Raw genomic sequence first — 20,069 nt, 5'->3', positions numbered from 1 at the left:
GCATCACTTGCACATACACACACGCACACGCACATGCATACATATACTCACATGGCAGGATGGGGCCATGGAAAGCTGAGGACTGGAACGATACCTGGAGCTCCAACTCTATCTCTAAACCTTAGTTTCTGGGTGACTTTGGATAGGGACTCTGATCATAGTCTCAGTTGCTAGCTGAGAAACAGGGAGGCAAGTGTCAATGTGAACTTGTTGATTTTCTGTGCGGTTTGAGGAGGAACATCAACAGAAGAGGGGTTTCCCAAGCTTGTGTGACACAGTCTGGGTAGGTCCCAGGTGCGCAGCCCAGGGAGAAACACCAGGAGTCACCACAGTTCCCATCCTGACCTGGAAGCTGGCCAGGTGTGGGGCTCCCCAGCTGATGGGAGCAGTGCACCAGGATGGGCTCTCTGGCCTTTGATTCTTCTGATTCTGTCCCTTGCAGACCTCAAGCTACTCAGAGCCCCAGTTGGAGCAGCCATGACCCGCTGGACGTCCCTCAAGGCATCCAGACCACATAAACCTGCCCCCTGCTGTCCAGTTGCCTGCTGCCAGCATCTAAGTACCGGGCCCTGGCCTCCTCTGCCTGGAGGGACCAGGAATCTGGGGCTGAGCGATCTTCTTGGCACAGTACCCGGGGTCCCCACCACCCTCAGCTCCCTGCCTCCTGGCCCAGGCAGAATCAGTGTCCATCATCACAGCCTCAGGCCTCAGCTCCTCAGACCTATGGTGAGGTGGCCAGCTGGAGTAGCTGTGGGGGGGGGGGGTGGCAGTGTGAGAAGATGCCCCTGCAGAGCCTTATGTGCCTGCAGCAGGAGACCTCGCATTAGCTAGACTCGTTCGAGTTTCAGCTTTCCTGCTTATTGGCTGTGTGGCTTTGGGGAAGTCACTTAACCTCTCTGAATCTCCATTCTTGGTAGAAGTAATGATGGCAGCCACCTTCTTGGGGTTTTGCTAGGATAATCTAAGACCATTTGCTAATGTGTTTGGCCTGCTTTCTCTGAAGTTTGAGGAGTGGGCAGTAAGGGCCGTGACTGTTATATACATGCCCGCTCTGGAGATTCAGAAACATCTGGCAACAGAGACAGACCCTAGGAGGGATGTGCAGCCTGGCTGCTCATGTGGACTTCTCCCTCACCTGTCTCCCAGGTGTTTGAAGCAGAGGTTAGATGTTGTGTTCCCTCCGAGGCCCTGGCTGCACCTGGCCACACCGACAGGGGCTAAATCCCAGTGTTGCCTCCCTCTGGCTGTCACTTCTGGTCTCTGTGTTTCTGGTGGGTGCTCAGCCACCTGCTTCTGCTTCTGGACCGGCTGCCCTGGGATCTTCTTATCTGGGGCCTCACTGTCTTCTGGGCACTTGAAGGTTCCCAGCCTTGTCTAATACTGGCCTCCTGGTGTGAACAGGTGGGGGTTTGGGGTGAATGGGGTCCCCAGTGGTGGAGGGGATTATGCCCGACTCAGCGTCCCGGCCAGGCCAGCCAGCCAGGCTTCTCCCCCTCCTTCCAGCTCAGCCCTGCTGAACGAGGCTGAGTGCCTGAGCACCTGCAGCCCTGACGCTAAGGGTTAGATGGCCTCAGTGCCCACAGGGCCAAGTGGCACCATGGCCTCTGGCCTGCAGGTGCCTCGGCCTGGCACCAACAGGCCAGGCCGGAGCCAGCAGGGCCCTGGGGGAGGGGGTAGCCAGCTGCTACTGGCCCATCTGGGGGATGAACTTGGGCTATGGACCTGAAAGGAGTGTGTCCGGCTGCAGGTGTCATGCCGTGGACATGCGTGAGACAGCGTGGTGTGCATACATATGTGCGTGTGTGTGACAAGCCCACCAAGTGCTCCTCTGAATGGGCCAAGGACAGTGATGCTCTGAGTGCTCCCTGGATGCTGTCATTTAGAGCTGAGAAAGGCAGTGATGGGGAAGGCCGCTGGGATGGGGTCAGTCAGTGACCCCTCTGGGTACTGACCCGTGGACCCTCTCCTAGTTACAGATGGAGGCTGTAGTGTATGAGGACTGAGAGTGGGTGCAGTGGGGCACAGGGTTCAAGCATCAGGACAGCATCCTCGGGGCCAGGCTCTGCTCAAGGCCTGGGGAATGAGACAGCAGTGAGCCACACAGCAAACTCACAATGCTTGGGAGGCCAGTAGTCTCACAGTGGGATCAGTGGGTGAGTGTGACCCCAGGCCTGTCCTTCCCATTACTGTTACTACTGTTATGGGGTCCAAAGGCGGTGCTTTGGGGTTACCATGAGGACCTGGGTGAGGGGTTACAGTCTCCCCTGTGTTCAGGAAGCTGCTCCTGGGCATGGAGGCCAGGGACTGAGGGAGGTGAGGCAGCGGGAGGGTGTCTGGGCTGAGAGTGTGAGGGACTTTCCTGAGGAGCAATGCACAGGCTGGGAGCTGCAGCGAGTGAGCGAGGAGCCTGTACCTGAGAGCTGAGGGGCCCCGGACTCCGTTCACGCAGGCCTCGCAGGTGCCAGCAGAAATCGGCTTTGAGCAGAGGACAGCTAGGCTCCCCTGCTGCCTCTGGACCAGAATGGGGGCTGGAGCACAAAGGCTGGCGAGGCGGCTGCCATGCTGGTCTGGTGGGTGATGATGGGGACTTCTCCCACAGCGGTGGGAGAAGAGATAGGTTCATAAATACACTTTGGAAGTGGAGCCTTTGGTGGGGGGGTACTCAGATGGACTGAGGATGAAGGCTTTTGGCAAGAGCTCCTGGGAGACTCCAGGTCTGTTTTCCAAGTCGAGAAGGAGGGTGAGGGACTGGCTGAGGAGGGAAGATGGAGAGATCAGTGGGGTGTGAGTCGGGGTGAAGTCGGCCGCCAACCATGGCTCAGGGCCCCAGGTGGGGGCAGAAGTCTGGGCCGGGGTGGCCTGCTCCCCCAGCCCCTCTGTCTTCCCTGTTGCAGGATCCGCCCCCAGTGGAGCTGGCCCAGAATGAGCCAGGGCCCCCCCCATCCCCAGGATGACCTCAGCTGGCAGGGTCAACCCCTATAGTATCGTGTCATCGGAGGAGGACTAGGTGCACCTGGTCACCATGTCGAGGGCCAAGGCTTTGGCAATGGCAAGGTGCACACATGGCACCTGTGCCAGAACCACTTTGTCAAGAAGAACAGCCAGTGCAACATCGAGTTCGCCAACATGGGATGAGAAGTTGCAGCGCTACCTGGCCGACATGCTACCTGTGGACATCCGCTGGAGCTACATGCTGCTCATCTTCTCGCTGGCCTTCCTCACCTCCTGGCTCCTGTTTGGTGTCATCTTTTGGGTCATCGCTGTGGCACACAGTGACCTGGAGCCAGCCAAGGGCCACGGCCGCATGCCCTACTTGATGCAGGTGCACAGCTCATGGCTGCCTTCCTCTTCTCCATCAAGGCACAGACCACCATCAGCTACGGGCTGCGCTGTGTAATGGAGGAGTGCCTGATGGCCATGTTCATGGTGGTGGCACAGTCCATCGTGGATTACATCATCGACTCCTTCATGATCGGCTGCCATCATGGCCAAGATGGCTCAGCCCAAGAAGCGGGCGCAGATGTTACTGTTCAGCCACAATGAGGTGGTGGCCCTGCGCGACGGCAAGCTCTGCCTCATGTGTTGCGTGGGCAACCTGAGCAAGAGCCACATCGTAGAGGTGCACGTGCAGGCCCAGCTCATCAAGCCACGGGTCACCGAGGAGGGCTTGTACATCCAGCTGGACCAGATCGACATTGACATCGGCTTCGACAAGGGCCTCGACGGCATCTTCCTCGTGTCCCCCATCACCATTCTGCATGAGATCGACGAGGCCAGCCCACTGTTTGGCATCAGCCGGCAGGACTTGGAGACATGACTTCAAGATCGTGGTCATCCTGGAGGTCATGGTGGAGGCCACGGCCATGACCACACAGGCCCGCAGCTCCTATCTGGCCAATAAGATTCTGTGGGGCCACCGCTTCAAGCCTGTCCTCTTCAAGGAGAAGAACCAGTACAAGATTGACTACTCCCACTTCGATAAGACCTACGAGGTGCCCTCCACACCCCACGGCAGCACCAAGGACCTGGTGGAGAACAAATTCTGATGCCCAGTGCCAACTCCTTCTGTTATGAGAATGAGCTGGCTTTCCTGAGCCGCAATGAGGAGGACAAGGCAGATGGAGACCAGGATGGCTGCAGCCCCCAGGCCCAGCATGACTTTAATAGACCTCAGGCTGGTGGTGGCGGCCTCGAGCAGTGGCCTTACAGATGGGAGTCAGAGATCTAAGCCACCATGGGCCAAGGTGCAGCATCCGCCCCACCAGGGAAAGGCCCGGTGTCCCTCGAGGGCCCTGGGTTTGAGCAGAATGGGCCAGGTGCCCCGGTTGCAGACTCAGTAGCGTTTTAGATGCTTTATGTTTCTTCACAGTGGCCTGGGAAGGTTGGCGGGAGAATGTGCGACCAAAGCAGGCAGCCACTGGCCTCAGAGACTGGAGCAGGTGCAGGGAGGTAGGCTCTTGGGGTCCAGGCCAGGAGCCAGGGGCTTCTGTCTGAGGCTAGAACTTCGGCCTGCTCAGAGGTGGCTCAGTGGCCATCCAGCCTCTGTGGGTAAAGGCTGGCAGGCTGTAGGGCACCTCGCTGGTTTTTAACTTGGGGAGAAACACTGGTTTTGGCTTTCTCAACCATAGCTTGAGTAAGACTGTTTACCAAAAAAAAAAAAAAAAAATTAACACGTCATTGACAAAAAAATTAATTTCTGGGGATTATAAAAATGGTCAGTGAGAATTCCATTGGTCTGCGAGATGTGGATTTTAGATGGGGGCTCCATGAGGTTCCCCGAGGCTGGACAGGCCTCTCCTCCATGAAGGCCAAGTGTGTGCCAGGTTGCGCCATCTGCACAAGCACAAGAGAGGGGCTCATCTGTGGTTCCTTCTGCTCACAGGCAGGTTAGATTATGTTTGTGATGGAAAAACCAAAACCATGCTAATGATCATGATAAAAGCTTTCCAGAGTCATAGAGGTAGGGGTAGGGGCTGGGGGAAAAACTAGTTTGAGCTTTTTGAGTTTGACTTTTGTACCTTAGAGGTGCGTCTCAGGGATGGATATGGGACCTGACTGCCATGGAGGGTCCGCTCTCCCCACCTCCACCAGATTTTCCTGTTTTACTTCTCACCTTTTCTGCCCGATAGCCTCCACCCTTTCCGCAGTGAGGGATGCTTGGAAAATGTTGGAGTAGATGGCTCCTTGGGAAGGGAGGGCGGGTTCCCAGACACCCAGGAAGCAGACTGGCCCTATTCCCCTGGGACCCCAGTGTGAGTTGTGCCTTAGAGACCCCAGGTGGGCCAGCCCCGGTTGTTTCTGTTTTTCTCAGACTCGCCTGTCCTCCCAGCTGCCCCCGATTCCACCACGAAGTCCTCACCAGCCTGTGTGTCTGCAGAGGCAGGCCGTCTTGGCCTGCTCTCCGGACCTGGGGCAGCCTAGGTGAGTGTAGGGGCATCCCAGCCAGGCTGTCCCCACTGAAGGGCGGAGGAATGATCTTAGAAGAGGTGTGCAGTTGTCAGCCAAGATGACTGGAAGTGGTGCTTGCATCCTGGCAGCCTCATCAGGAAGAAGTTTGCAGCTGTTGGCTCTGCTGGCCCAGAAGCAGGCCCCTGGGTCACGGGCTGCCCAGCGTGGGCTTGTTCTTGGTAGAGGACACAGCTGGCAGGGATGGAGCAGGCCAGGACCTTCCCAGGACAGCTAAGAATTTTGTCCTCTCGAATGACCAGGCCTGTAAGGAAGTCCTTAATTAGAAAGCCCATATGTGTCTCCCCAGCCTGCCAGCCTCAGCCACCCCAACCCGTGCCCTCCAAGACAGCTAGGCACCCAGGACCCTGGCCACAAGTGGGGGAACTGAGGCAGACTGCAAGGTCACGCAGTCGGTGGGTGGGTCTTGGGAGGCCGGGAGAGGCCAGGGGCCTGGGGTGAGGGTTCTTGCCTCTCACCTCCTCTTCTACCCAACCCCAGGGCAGCTGGAGACCTGGCCTGAGGTTGGAGGCCTTGAAGGATCTGGGCATGAGCTATTGGTTCCCACCCATAGACACCCCGGGTCCGTGCCTGAGGGATGCCTGACTCCCAGCATCCTGCCCTAGCCTCAGGCTCCAGCCTCATTTCCCACTGGGGTGCTTCAGGCCACGTAGGTAGCTCTTTCCTCTCAGGATCTTCTGGAGGGTCCTCAGCTCCTTCCCAGCCCAGGGCCTGGCTTCCAGCCCTGAGCCTGGCTGGATTTCTCCATTTCAGCTCTTGGGGGCAAGGGTAGAGTTGATGTGGGAGGACTCACCTGCCCGCCCCCTCCCAGACTCTCAGGCTCAATGGGGGAGCAATGAGATGGCCTCAGTCACTTGTGGCTGGCACAGGGGCCTGTGTTCTCTGCCTAGCTGCAGGAGAGCCTTACAGGGCTGGATGGGGCATGCTTCCACTGCTATCATTCGGAGCAGAGCCCAGAGCCTTTGGGTCCCCCAAGGCCCCTGTCACCCCAGTGGCTTGGTGCACCTCCTCTCAGGCCTGTACCCCTCCCAGGCCCACGCTGGATGGTTCAGCCCCAGAACCTGCAGGAGAGCAGCCCTGAGCTGCCTTTCATCTCTCGCCAAAGGCAGATGCTACGTTTTCAAACTCTTCTGCCCTCTTTTTTCTTCCTTCCATTTATTTATTTATTTATTTGTTTGTTTGTTGCTTGTGCTAAAGACCAAAATAGTTTCCCTCTTTAGTGCACTCGAAATGGGAGGGTGGATGGGAGGAGCCGTGTGTGTGTAGAGCAAAGATTCCGTTGTCCCTGGGGAGTGTGTGCTGGAGGGTGTGTGTGTGTGCCTTGTATGTGTGAGTATGTGTGTGTTCGTGTGCGTGCATGTGTGTGTGTGGAGACCATCAACCCTCTGAGTGTGCTACGTGCCATGTGTGGTGCGTGTGCCGAGCACAGGTGAGTGGGGAGCATTTTTGCACCTGAGTGTGTGTGTTGGGTGTGCGTGTGCATGTGTGTGTGAGTGTACATGGTGTCTGGTCTGTGTGCTGTGCAGGTGTGTGTAGCCATATACTCCCACCCTCACCCTCCCAGGCACTGGGATTTCCAAGAAGTTTCTCTACAACCAGAACTAGGAAGTGTGGAGGTGGGAGTGGGCCAAGAACGTGGCCTCTGGTGCCCTCCTCCCTGACACACTGAACTGCTTACATGGGAAAGGGGCTGTGCTGGCGTGTGTGTGTGTGTGTGTGTGTGAGCACCAAGTGTGTGGCATCACATGCGCCATCATCTCATCTCTGTACAAGCATATGTGTGCAGTTACAGCTTTGCCTGAGTGCAGGAGCGTGTGGACCCACAGTTCGTGGGAGTGCTGTGCAGGTGTGTGCCCATGAGGATCTCCCTGTGTGTGTGAGTCTGGGCTGATGACATATACTCGGTATGTATGTGTGTATAGGTACACACACTCATAGTTCTCTGTGTATTTGCATAGAACTATGTTCTCTGTGTGCCATAGTTAACTATGTTAACTGTGTGCCCAGGCACACAGGGCACAGGACAGACACCAGCTGTGACCATGGGCACAGCTGAACCCAGCAGTCCCGCTGGCCCTGTGCCCTGATTATGTTCACACGGGAATGTGTGGAATGTGTGTGCCGCCATGAGGCTTTTGTGCACGTGGACACGAGGTCCTATCTGCTTGTGTGGGTGAGTGCTGCGTATGGATGGTGTCTGCACGTGTGTGTGTCCCCGTGAACACACAGGTGCATGTGGTGCATTTGGGTGGTGGTGACACCCGGCTCCCTGCACAGGGCTGGTGCCTGCCTGCTGGAGGCTGTACGCGTGGGCACGTGGGAGCATGTGCAGGTCCCAGGAGTGTGTGCATATGAACGTCTGTGGAAGCGGTGTGTCCACGTGCACTCTTGCGCATGCTGCTTGGGACATGGTGGCTGCCCCCCCTTGCCCTGCTGGTGCTGTGCCCCCCTGTCCCTGCCTGCCGGAGGGTCCTGGGGGGGTCCAGGGGGCGGGAGCGGGGGCCTGATGGGAAGGAGGCCCCTGCACCGGGTGTCTGCCCTGCGTGAGGTCATAGAATGTCAAATCTATTTTAAATGGTGAAACTGGAGAATTTTCATGTTATTTTCAATACATAGCGGTATCTAAAGACATAGGCCACGAGACTAGACCACATTAAATGCATTTTGATCTCTTTGAGTGCCACCGTGTGGAGACATGTGTTAGAAAATCCCTGCCTGGCATTCTTGCGCTGGGTCAGCCCACTGTGACCCTGGGCCTGGGGGGCCAGGATAGGGGTGGGTCCGGTGGGAGCGCTGGGAGAGAGTGTAGAGCCCTGCCCACTTGCAGACCCCAGCATGCTCTTCCAGCTGGGACACACCCCTGTGTGCCCCTGTGACTGCACACCCTCTCCCGCACAGGCCCTGGAGTGTGCCCTCCCACCTCCTCATGCTGGATGTCATACTTCCCCAGCTGTGTGACCTTGGGCCACTTCCCTACCCTCCCTGGGCCCACACGCCCCCCTTTTGCTTCTTCTGCTGAGATTCAGGGCAAGCGTCCACATGCGGCTGTCTGCTGCGTGTGGGAGAGTGGTCACTCTTTCTGAGGACTCCATCGTGGGAGAACCCCGCCAGCAGCCCTGGTTCTCACCACGGTGACAGTACAGAAAACAGCGGTGGGCAGGCAGAGGGCCAGAGGACCCTCACTCCAGCCTGGCATGGTGACATGGAGGAATTGGAGTGGTGTTCTCCCTGGTGAGGCTGGGGTGAGGAGGGTCACAGGGCAGACAGGGGCCACCGGTAGGGACAAGAGGACACGCAGGGAGGAAGACATATGAGACCCATCTATGGGAAAGCAGGATTTTATCTGTACCAAGCGCTCAGTCTCTAGGGTGTCAGTGGCCTTCTGGCAGAGGCCCACAGGGAGAAAATTCTTTCCTTTGCCCCAGCTCGTTCCCTCAATGAAGAACTTCTCTGCATCACTGAAGGACCCCAGGGAAGCTTCATTCTGTGGGATTCAGGGGATGATTCAGGATAAGGAGCTCAGGCAGAGGTGCCATGCAGGGATGAAGAACAGGGGGTCGGGAGGGGCTGGGGGCAGGTCACAAAGGCTTCTTGGAGATTGTTCCTCCAGGTTGAACCTGGAGACAGGAAGACCCTAAAGGTGGTTGGCTTGATCTGGGGGTAGGGATGGGGATCCCCGCTTCTAGTCCCAGAGCCCTCCTAGATACCCCAGTACTGGAGTCTAAGCCAGTTGGGGCCAATGAGCCATGGCCTCCCCTGTCCCCCAAGCACTAGCTCCTGCAGACAGATGTGGGGCCCCGGTCAGCACAAGATAAATGTCTATGACTCCAATCAGGTGGCACTGGAGTTCAGCAGTCTTGAGATACCCATTGTCCTGCCTGTGACCCTCAGTCAGAGCCCAGGTTATTCTCTTGCTTGGTGACCTGTACTGAATTTCTTTTCCCCTGTGCTCTCAGTGTCCCTGTCTATAAAAAGGGGGGGGGTATTCATAAGATATGCTAGCTCGCACCCTTGTGGAAAGAACGAGAAGGAGCAAGAAAGGACTCAGCAGCCACCTAGCACATACTGGGCCGGAGCCCTAGAGGTGGGGCAGGCGCCCGTGAAGGCGGCTCCTGGTTGTGACAGCAGCGTGGGTGCAGTGAGCCCGTAGCTTACCCTGCGCTTTCCTGACTCCCTGAGGATGAGATGAGTCCAACTCGGAATCTGCTTTAAAAAAGGTAGAAAGGGGATAGGGGCGGAGAACTTGGTGATGAGCGTTTGTCTAGCACTCCCTGAGTTCACATGGGAGGTCCCCGAAGGACCAGGTGCACCTGTTTTAGAGGAAATCAGCCCAGGGATACTAAGGGACTTTCCAGGGAGGTGAGTTATCGGATCTGGGATCCGATCCAGGCAGGAGTCCCCAAGCGCTCCTTCATTTGATGCCACTACCCTCACAGGCACTGAACTGCTCTGGGCCCTCTTCTGCCCCCCAGTGGCCAGTGTTGGGCTTAGCTTCTCAGCCAGTGGAGGGATGATAGCCCTGCCAGAGGGCCTGCGCTGGACTCAGTTTATCCTTTCAAAAGTTCATCTCCTGCAGTGGAGGGAATGACTCGGAAGGGAATCTGGGTTTCCCCTCAGTGTGGAGGCGATAATATCAGAGCTATCTGCAACCCAGGAATAGTGGGGGGCTTCAAAGTGTATACCCCATCATACTATGGCCCACCATCCACCCAGCACCAGGGTGGTCTTAAAGTCAGAATCAGGCCATGTAACACCACTGCCTGAAACCCTCCTGGCTTTCTGCTTCACTGAAAATAAACCTGGCTGCTTTTCCAGCCCCTGAAGTCCTTTATCCATCTTGGCCTGACCTCACCCAGCTAATCCTCTTCTCCCTTTCCCCATGCCCCTCTGCTCTAGGCACCTCACCTCCTTATAGTGCTTTGAGAACACTATACTTTCCTCTTCACCCCAGGACCTGTGCATATGTTATTCCTCTGCCCAGAGTACGACCCCTTCAGTTCTACCTCCTCCTTGTTCCAGCCTAAGACTTCCCTGTCCCATGGGTAAGGTAATCCATGAAGGCAGGGACTGTCATCTCTTTCACCCACTGCTGGGTCTCCAGTGCAGACTGTAGTATGTGCTTCATGTGTATTTGCCTCATGGATGCTTGAGAGGATGGAGTACAGGTCCAGTGGGCCTCCTCTGCAGAGGGGTCTGTGGGTCTCACCAACCTACAGCCCTCACTTCTTCCCACTGATCCAGCTTGGGCAGAGCCGACTGTGCCAAGCAATGGCAGTATAGAGCGATCCCTGAGTGGTAAAGGGACATATGCAGGGTGCCACGGGAGAAAAAGCAGGGGAGGCCTGATTAGGGGAATAAAGGTGGGTCCCCCAAGGAAGTGACATTTCTTCTGAGATCTAAGGGATGAGTCATACTTTTCCAAGTTTGTGAGGAGTTCCCAGGGAAAGGGGCTGACACAAGCCAAGGCCCTGGGGTGGGAGAGAGCACAAGAAGGAAAAGGAAACAGCTTGTGGGGGTGGGTTGTGGGGAGGGGCAGGGAAGACCATGGTGGGGCCCAGCCCCCTTTCCTGGCACTCAGCGGCTCTCAGGCTGGGTCACAGCCTCACTGCATCTCCCTCCTGGAATGTCAGCCTCTGGAGAGCAAGCACCATTGTTCTCCCTGGTTCACGGCTGTGCCCAGCACCCAGAACGTTGAGATCAGGCACCCAGTAGGCATTCCGTCAGTCGAGTAGTGCTCAATCAACCTGTGGCTCTCCCGCAGCTGTGAAAGGACCCATAGTTCAGCAGTCAGCAGGGATGCTGTCAGCCGTATCCCTGCAGCAGCAGATCTCCAGTCTTGGGGTGTAAGGACCCGCAGCACCCAGGCTTTTATAGTCTTCTGTGCTATAAAAACAAATTTTATCAAGTAAAATTTTGAAATGCACAAGATAAAACACATAAGGTTGCATTGGAAACCCATTTCCTTGACACACAGTCATCACTGTATGAGTGAATACATACGTAGTCTGCTAGCAGCTGTTTCCTTCCCAAACGCTCCTGACCGAGAGCATCCCCACCCACGCCCAGGTGGCTTCCCTGTTGCCATTTTCCCTGGGGGCTGAGCTCCCAGCCGCACCAAGGGGTGGGGCAATGCGCCCCATTCCGAGGGTTGGTGCAATGGCCGCCCTTGGTTGCCTCCATCATAAAAGGAAGGGAAGGCTAACTTTCTCTTCGAGGTCAAGCAACGTGGAAATGTAAAGTCTTTTCATCCAATTGCATGTAGCCTTCATTTAATTCACGGGCCTTGAGGACAGAGAGGCCCCGGCTCAGGGCCCTGTATTTTCCGTTTGGGGACTGGCTTGCTGCTGGGAGGCAGGGAAGTCAAACTGTCTGCAAAGGATGTTGGAGAGGGGCGCCTGGGTGGCTCAGTGGGTTAAAGCCTCTGCCTTCGGCTCGGGTCATGAACCCAGGGTTCTGGGATCGAGCCCCGCATCGGACTCTCCGCTCAGCAGGGGGCCTGCTTCCTCCTCTCTCTCTGTCTGCCTCTCTGCCTGCTTGTGACCTCTGTCTGTCAAATAAATAAATAAATAAAATCTTTAAAAAAAAAAAAAAAAGGATGTGTGAGAAAATATTTCAGAAATGTGCAGGCCGTGAGGTCTCTGTCGAAGCTGCTGGTGCTGTGGCCATGGGACAAAAGCTGCCGGAGATGGCCTATACACTAATGGCTTCCAATAAAATCCATTAGCTATTAGGGAGTGTGTTCCCATAAAACCTCATTTATGGACACTGACATTTGAATTTCATAGAATTTTCCCATAGCATGAAATACGACTCCTCTTTCGATTCCTTCCCCTGTCCTTGAGAAATGCAGTAACCTTTCATGGATCCCAAATATCAAATAATAAACCTTTACTAAAACATGGTTACCCTTGGCTATTCATGTTTGTTCACATAAAAACATACCATCATTATTTGTGTCAAACTCTTTTTTTAAATTTTTTATTTATTTTCAGCATAACAGTATTCATTATTTTTGCACCTCACCCAGTGCTCCATGTAATCCGTGCCCTCTCTAATACCCACCACCTGGTACCCCAACCTCCCACCCCCCGCCCCTCCAAAGCCCTCAGATTGTTTTTCAGAGTTGATAGTCTGTCATGGTTCACCTCCCCTTCCAATTTCCCCCAACTCCCTTCTCCTCTCTAACTCCCATGGGATCCATGAAAGGTTATTAAAAATTCATTTATTTAATCCATCATTTGTTTGACTGTAACTGCTCCTAAAGAATATTTTTAAATAATGTAATTTTTATTTGCATACTATCTTTCAAAAATAATAACCATGAATCAAAAAAACTGTACCTTTTGAACTATATACTTTTTCCTTTGAACAATATAAATAAAGATACTTATAACATTTAAAAAGAAAAGAAAGAAATGCAGTAACCAGTCTCCGCTAGAGGGCCCGCCAAAGGCAGGCAGTGGGCTGCGAGTGGCGGGTGCGTCAGAAGCCTCCCCTTCTGCCACGGCAGGCCTATGACAGGCTGGACACGTCTCCAACAAGTTCCCAGCTGGTGCTCTACTGCTGTGGGGACCCCACTCTGAGAATGGTTCTTCCTTATCCGGGGAGATCCCTGTAGTGCCAGGGAGATGGAGCCCCCGAGGTCTGGGAGTGAAACCCCTACCCTGGGCTGTCATCCCCCTTCCAGGCGGGGATTTGCGGGCCTGGGGTTCCCTACAGAGATGCCCATCGGTGATGCAGGAGAGGAAACGTCATCTTCCTTCTGTCCTGTTAGGTTCTCTACCTGCTGCTCTGCAGGTGAGATGGACAAGAGACGAGTACAGAGAGCAAAGCAGACAGGAGTTTATTAACCCATGTGTTGGACACACACAGGGAAGTCAGGGTCAAGGAGCTCAAAAGGACACTGACACAGCATCCCAAAAATGTGGTGCAGATGAAGTCAGATGGAACTGAGATGGACTCAGATGAACTGATGAACTCAGAATCAGATGAATCAGATGAACTCAGATGGAACTGAGTTCAAGGAGCAGAGGAGTGAGCCAGCAGCTTGTCTTGTGGCTCAAAGCCAGATTTTTGATGCCCCTTTTCCTCTCCTCACGCCCTGCTCTAGCATCACACTCTTACCTTTTTCACCTCTACAACTTGTTTAGTCCAAATCTGTTTCTCTGTCCCGCTGCTACTGCCTGCTCCAGGCCTCCATCATTGCTTCTTGGATGACTGCTGGTGTCCTCTCTGGCCCCCAGGTCCCTCCTGCTCCTCTTCACCTGGACAAGGTGTTTGAGTCCCCCGGCTCTGGGTCTAGGGGCACTGAGCTCCCTGACCCCCATGGGTCCCCTGAGGCATGCGGGTAGGAGGTTCCGGCAGGCAGAGAGTTTGGCTGGACAAAAAGGAGCAGATCGGTGACCTGGCACCTGGATCCATCCTCCCCAACCCTGTGAGCTGCAACCCCTCCTTGGGCCCTGTCTGCAGTCTCACTTCAAGCAGCGATGCTTTCTTATGCTGCAGAGAGTTGGGCTGGCCCAGGGTTTGGAGAGCTCTTTCTTTGCCTTCCTGGATCAATGCTGAGATCACTGCGAAGGCCTGGGGCCGCTCTCACTCCCAGATGAGACTTGGTACTGAGGTTGAGCTGGAACTCCCAGCAGGCAGCTCTGGGCTGGGGACAGCCCCCAGGCCAGCTTCTGCAACAGTGCAGTTGCACAAGTGGTACACGACACAAACCCAGCACTGTCGCTCCCAACTGAGACAGCCACGCAGTCTCTGAAGCCTGTGGCCTCTCCTTGCTGCCTCGGGGCTCTGGAGGGAGCTGCCCACGGACTCAATGGGGTGAGATCCGCAGCACACGCAGACCATGCAGTACAGGATGGGGGGAAATGGAGGGCCCAATGGGGGCTGATTCTGCAAGTGCCAACAATTTCAAACATGTTCTAACATGTTTGAAAGGTGGTACAACCTCCTACCAACACACACACAGATGTGTGCACACACTAGGCACACACACACACACTCATAATCTAAGTGTGATGGAATATTACACAGCCATGAACAAGAACAGCCTCCTGATGCGTGGAACAGCGTGGACAAGCCTCAGTTACAATGTCAAATGAAAAGATCCAGATGCAAAAGGACACATGTTGTTGAAGTCCATCCATGTGAAATTCTAGACTAGGCATTAATCTGTAGTGATAGACATTAGGACCCTGGTTGCCTGCAGGAGAAGGTGGGCCACTGACTGACTTTCCTGTTGGAGCAGGTGGCTGGAGCTGGACTTGGGGGATAGGCAGTTCCTGCATCGGGAGGAAGGGTCTGACAAGGGGAGGTTCCGTGTCCATGTGTCCTGCTCAACAGAGGGTGGGTTTCACAGTTAAAGTTTGGGGTGAATGATTTGCCAAAGGTCACACTGTCCTGCCCTTGTTGCTTGCCACTGCTGGCAACTGTCACCCTAGGGGCTGAGCCTGCAAAGGGCAGGCAGAGAGAGGCCGGGAGGCTGGTGGATGGGCTGGGGTTGTGTTGGCTGCTGGTGGAGGACCGGGAGCTGGTGGTCAGAAGGGTGAGTCTGGAGTGACCTGGTGTGGTAAGCCCATTACTGAGGCAGGTGTGAGGGAAGGGACACATGACACTCAAAACCCTCACTGTTCAGAGACACGGACAGTCGGCTTACCATGAGCTCTGGCCCTCCCAGGAACGACTCAGCCCAAACATGTGCCCCTTCCCCTCCACCCCTCAGAACAAGGCCCACTTGCCCTGTCCCCATGGAAAAACAGCTGGGCTCAGCCACTCGGACCTGATGGGCAAGTGATGAAAGGTGCATTAGTGAACTCTGTTAAACAGTCTTGTTTGGGGGAGCGGTCAGTGAGCCCAGCTCCTCCCAGGGAGAGGACTTAGGGTCCCAGTTCTGAGACAAGTGCTCCAAATAGCCATGAGGCCCCAGCCCATGCAGTTCCAGCCACAGAGGTTGAACCCCACAGAGGCTGGGGTAATTTCTTGAACCTCCTGTTACCCCACCCCCTGTCCGCCCAGCCAGGAGGTCCCATGGAGCATGGGAAAGTTCAGGTGGCTTGAACCAGGACCCATTCAGAGGCGGGGACCGTCATTGTGGCTTTTGTTCATTCAGCGTATGAAGCTCCTTCTGCATCTGGCCCAGGCGGTGATAAATGCCAAAAGGAGGCTGCAAACCAAGTGGGTGGCAGAGGTGAAGTGCAGCTGACAGTACCCTCAGCCCTTGGAGAGGTGACCTTCACATCAGCCCTGAAAGCACCCAGATAGTGTGAACAGGCTCTGAAGTCCAACTCCCAGGGTATGAACCTGGCTTTACCCCTCCCTCTCGGTGTCCCCAGCCCAGGAGCTCATTTCTCTGTGCCTCAGTTTTCTCCTCTATAAAATAGGGCTGATAATCACAAAGCCATATGGGGATGAAATAAGTAAGAACCAGCAGCCCGCAGAGGGGCCACATAAGTCTGGGTGCACTCTGTCTCTCTCATCACCTTTATCTGGTGACGAGTATCCATGGTGGGAGTGGCCTGGGGCTGGTGCTCCTGGGCTGGAGGAGCAGAAGGAAGGCAAGGGTGGCTGCAACAGTTAGCTCCAGGGACAGAGTTTGACCAGGAGGAGGGATGGGCTGGGGTGGGGTCCACTGAGGGGGTCCAGTTATGGTGGGAACAAGAAAGACCCATGAAATGGCTTCTTCTCCAGAAGGTCACTCCACCTGCCAAGGAGGAAGTGGCACAGAGAGGCCAGGGTGGTGGCCTCTGGGAGGAGCAAGGAGGGAACTTGGGCTCAGGCTCAGGAGGCTGCATGGTGGTTGGGCTGAGGGGACCCGTGGGGACACTGACCCTGTGGGTTTTGGTGTGAGCCTCCAGCTGGGTGGGGAGGAGCAGGCTTGGGCTGGAGGGATGGCATCTCTGGACTTTTTGAGATGCCAACAAAGGGCACGGGGACTTTGGAAGGCAGTTTGGCACTTTCTTATAAAGCTAAACCTTTATTTAGTATAAGATCGAGCCATTCTTCTTGTACACGCAGCCTGAGAGACATGACGACTCATTTTCACACGAAAATCTATAAGTGGACGATTATAAGAGCTTTATTCGTGATTGCCCAAACCAGGAAGACACCCGGATGCCTCTCTCACCTGCGCGTGAGTGACCACACCGTGGCCTGTCCCTGCGGTGGAACCATCCTGAGCAGTGAGAAGGAACAGCTGTTTCTCCCTGGTGTGACCTGAGGCTTCCCACGTGCGTGCTGCTGAGAGACAGAAGCCAGACTCAGAAGGATCCTGTGTGTCTGGCATTCTGGAAAAGCCCCAACTACAGGCATGGAAGAAACATCAGTGGTTGCCAGGGCCGTGGGGGTGGGGGACCAAGTCCAGGAGGCAGGGCTCCAGTGGGATAGGAGACGATTTTGAGGGGTGACAAAATGCTGTATGTCGCGATTGTCATGATGGCCACATATGTGCGCAATTTCTCAAGACCCACAGGATTCCACACAATGAGGAGTAAATATAGGACAGTTATAACTTATTAAAAAAAATAAATAAAGGGGAAGAAAAAGCAGTTGCCAACCCCACTTGCGCACAGAGACATCAACGAGTCAGATTTCGGAGAAGACATCAGTTTAGGAGGTCGAGCCAGGGGACTTGCTGGTGTGTGGATGGGACCGAGTGACCATGAGATGGCAGAGACATGGATGATGCACAGGATGTGCCAGGAGGGAGGGAGGCGCTGAGCATGACCGGGGCCTCCAGTGCACAGCGGGGCCTCCCAGGTGAGGCTTCAAGAGCAAAATGGGTCCCAGTCACCTCTGCCAGCGCCAGGACCCTCGAGGATTCCTGGGCTTCTGGGAAGAGAGGACAAGGATCAGGGACTCCACTCCAGCCTAAGGCCCCCCCAGGTTATTTAGAAAGCAACTGAAAGTCAAGGGGGACCTATAACTTATTGTCCAAGTCCAAACCCTTTGACAAAGGGAAGGGGGCATGATTACTAATAATTACAAGGAGCACATAGGAGTAAAACGGGTGGTTTTGTGCAGAGCAGTGGGGTTGCACACAGAGGTTGTCAATGCAGGCTGGGGCATCCTCAGTCTCACCCCTCCTCCTGCCACGTCATCTTCTGGGGCACACAGCAACCCCCACCCTCCTTCCCTCATGGGACCTGGATGTAAGCATGAAGGGAGAAGAGATTCCTATCGCCCCAGCTCAGGGGTCCATCCAGCCTCGGTGGTCCATCTAGAGAGGGGTGCACTGGATCAAAGAGCTTGCAGACCTCCACAGGCTTGAGATTTCTACAGGAAGGCTTTCTCACAGTGCCGCCCCCCACAGGCCTTGCGTCTTGGCGAGGTGCTCACACACGGCATCTCAGAAACTCGCTCTGTGAACGATCTCCCCGCTGCACCGCCGAACATGGTGCCACTTGCGTGTCCCTGAGCATAGCTCGCCACACTCACAGCAGCAGCTCAGCTCTGCCTTGCTGTGCCTCACACACACACTGACTTCAGCAAAAATTGTGTCTCAGGCAAACACATCACAAAACACAGCTCCTCACAGACATAGCATTAAAGTGGTACACAGAGAAACCGGCAGAGTGACAGACACACACATATACGTAAGACAGACAGAGAGATATTCAGTTAGAGACAAAAAGACTTTATGCATATGTGTAAGGGCCTGCCCCTCCCAGAGGAACTTACTTGTAAATCCCGGATATAGGGCGGGCCAGGCCAGATGGAGACATCCAATTGGTGGGGTGCGCATATTTACTGAGGTGAGTTGAAATCTCATTGGCTACCTGTGTGTGGGCCGGGCTCAACCACCTCTATAAAGGTTAGTTTGCGACGCTGGGAGGGAAGGAGTAAAAGGAGTAGTAGGAGTAGTAGGGACTGTTAGAGTCGTTAGGGAGAGCCATTAGATCCGTGAGAGCCGTTAGAGCTGTCAGTTGGGAGAGCCTTTAGGATAGCCGTCAGGATAGCCGCAGTAGTGATAGTTGTTGGGAACCATGCTGCCCCTACCCCCAGGGAGCGGCCTCGCCGCCACCACCGAGCCACGGCCCCACCTCCAGCGGCCTCGCCGCCCTGAGCCGCGACCCTGCCGCCCAGATCCGCGGCCCCGCCGCCCCGAGCAGCGCCCTCGCAGCCCCGAGAAGCGGCCCCGCCACCCCGAGCTGCAGCCCCGCCGCCCCGAGCTGCAGCCCCGCCGCCCGGAGCCACAGCCCTGCCACCAGCGGGCTCACCGCCCCAAGCCACAGCCTCACTGAGCGGCCTTGCGGGAGTGGCGTCATTCCGGGGAGGGGCTTCCTCCACGTGAGGCCTCCTCGGTGAGCGGCCTACTCAGGAGCAGCATCGTCTGGAGCAGCCCCGTCAGGGAACGGCCTCATCCAGAGCGGCCACGTTGGGAGTGGCCTTGTCGGGGTCGTCGTCATTGCCTCTCGTTCCTTTGATCATGGACCCTAACAGCCTCTTTGTAAGAGATGGCCCTTACCAGTCAGTTTGGTTTCTGATGCTTGGCATGAAATAAAGCTTTGCTTGTTCCTTTTATCACGGACCCTAACAATGTGTCTACATAGAGATATATGGAGGAAAAAATAGAGACAGAAAAACAGACAATGAGATAAGATAAAGGGATAGATGGACCTAAGACATAGATAGACTGGTAGATGGACAGATAGATATAATCAGAAATACAGACATGTTAACAGACAGATGGACAGTACATAGACAGGAGCATGAGTAGGGAGGCACATGTAGACTGACAACTGTAGAGACAGACACACAAGAGAGGTAGACATGCAAATATGGACACGTATGTAGAGTCAGACAGACAGAGAAAATAGAGGCCCAGTCATTTGAAGAGATGTTTGTCTATCCATTCTCTGTCATCTCTCTATGGACTGAGGGAGGAAGATAGCCAGACATATAGATATACGGATGGAAAGACAAGTAGACATGCAGACAAAGAGACAGATGGACAGATGGAAGGACAGCCTGGGAGTCATAGAGCTAGGCAGGTAGGCAGCAGTAGATAGAGTTATAGGAAGAGTCAGATGCACAGACTGACCAACTGGTAGGTGGGCAGATAAGGATGAAGTCAGAAAGACAGACAGGGTGAAAAATAGATAAGCAGGCAGAAGGATGGATAGATGGACAGATGAACAGAGAGATAGATAGAAAGATGGACAGACAAACAGGTAGATGGGCTGAGAGTGGGACAGATGGACAACATGTAGACAAATAGACAAAAAGAGAGATTGAAAGGCGGACATACAAATTCATATAGAAAGGTCAGCAGATAGTGAGATAGAAAGACACATCTACAGACAGGTGAGTTGATAGACAGGAATAGACTGACAGAAAATGGACAGTCCTATATACAGAAATAATAAGTAGGCAGGCATACAGACAGAGGAACAGACAGATCCACAGACATACAGATAAACAGATGTACTGATGAAGAGATAAGAAGGAAGACAGACATGAGGGCAGACATGCAAATAGACATAAAATATCTATAAAGGTAAGTAGTTATACAGACGGACACACAGACAGAAGGACAGACAGGCAGATGTATATATAGATACAGAAAAACAGACAGACAGATGGAAGGCTGGTAGAGAGACAAG

The 20,069-nt window shown here is 54.7% G+C and overlaps 1 pseudogene; it reads left to right on the top strand.

The window, feature by feature from the left end:
• Nucleotides 1–477: 477 nt before the first annotated feature.
• On the top strand, nt 478–4,228 carry LOC101677991 (annotated as a pseudogene).
• Nucleotides 4,229–20,069: the final 15,841 nt, after the last annotated feature.

This window comes from Mustela putorius, unplaced genomic scaffold (assembly GCF_011764305.1).
Source record: "Mustela putorius furo isolate JIRA1106 unplaced genomic scaffold, ASM1176430v1.1 tig00003856_pilon_pilon_pilon, whole genome shotgun sequence".
Classification (NCBI taxonomy): domain Eukaryota; kingdom Metazoa; phylum Chordata; class Mammalia; order Carnivora; family Mustelidae; genus Mustela; species Mustela putorius.
This window is presented reverse-complemented; position numbering and strand designations above follow the sequence as displayed.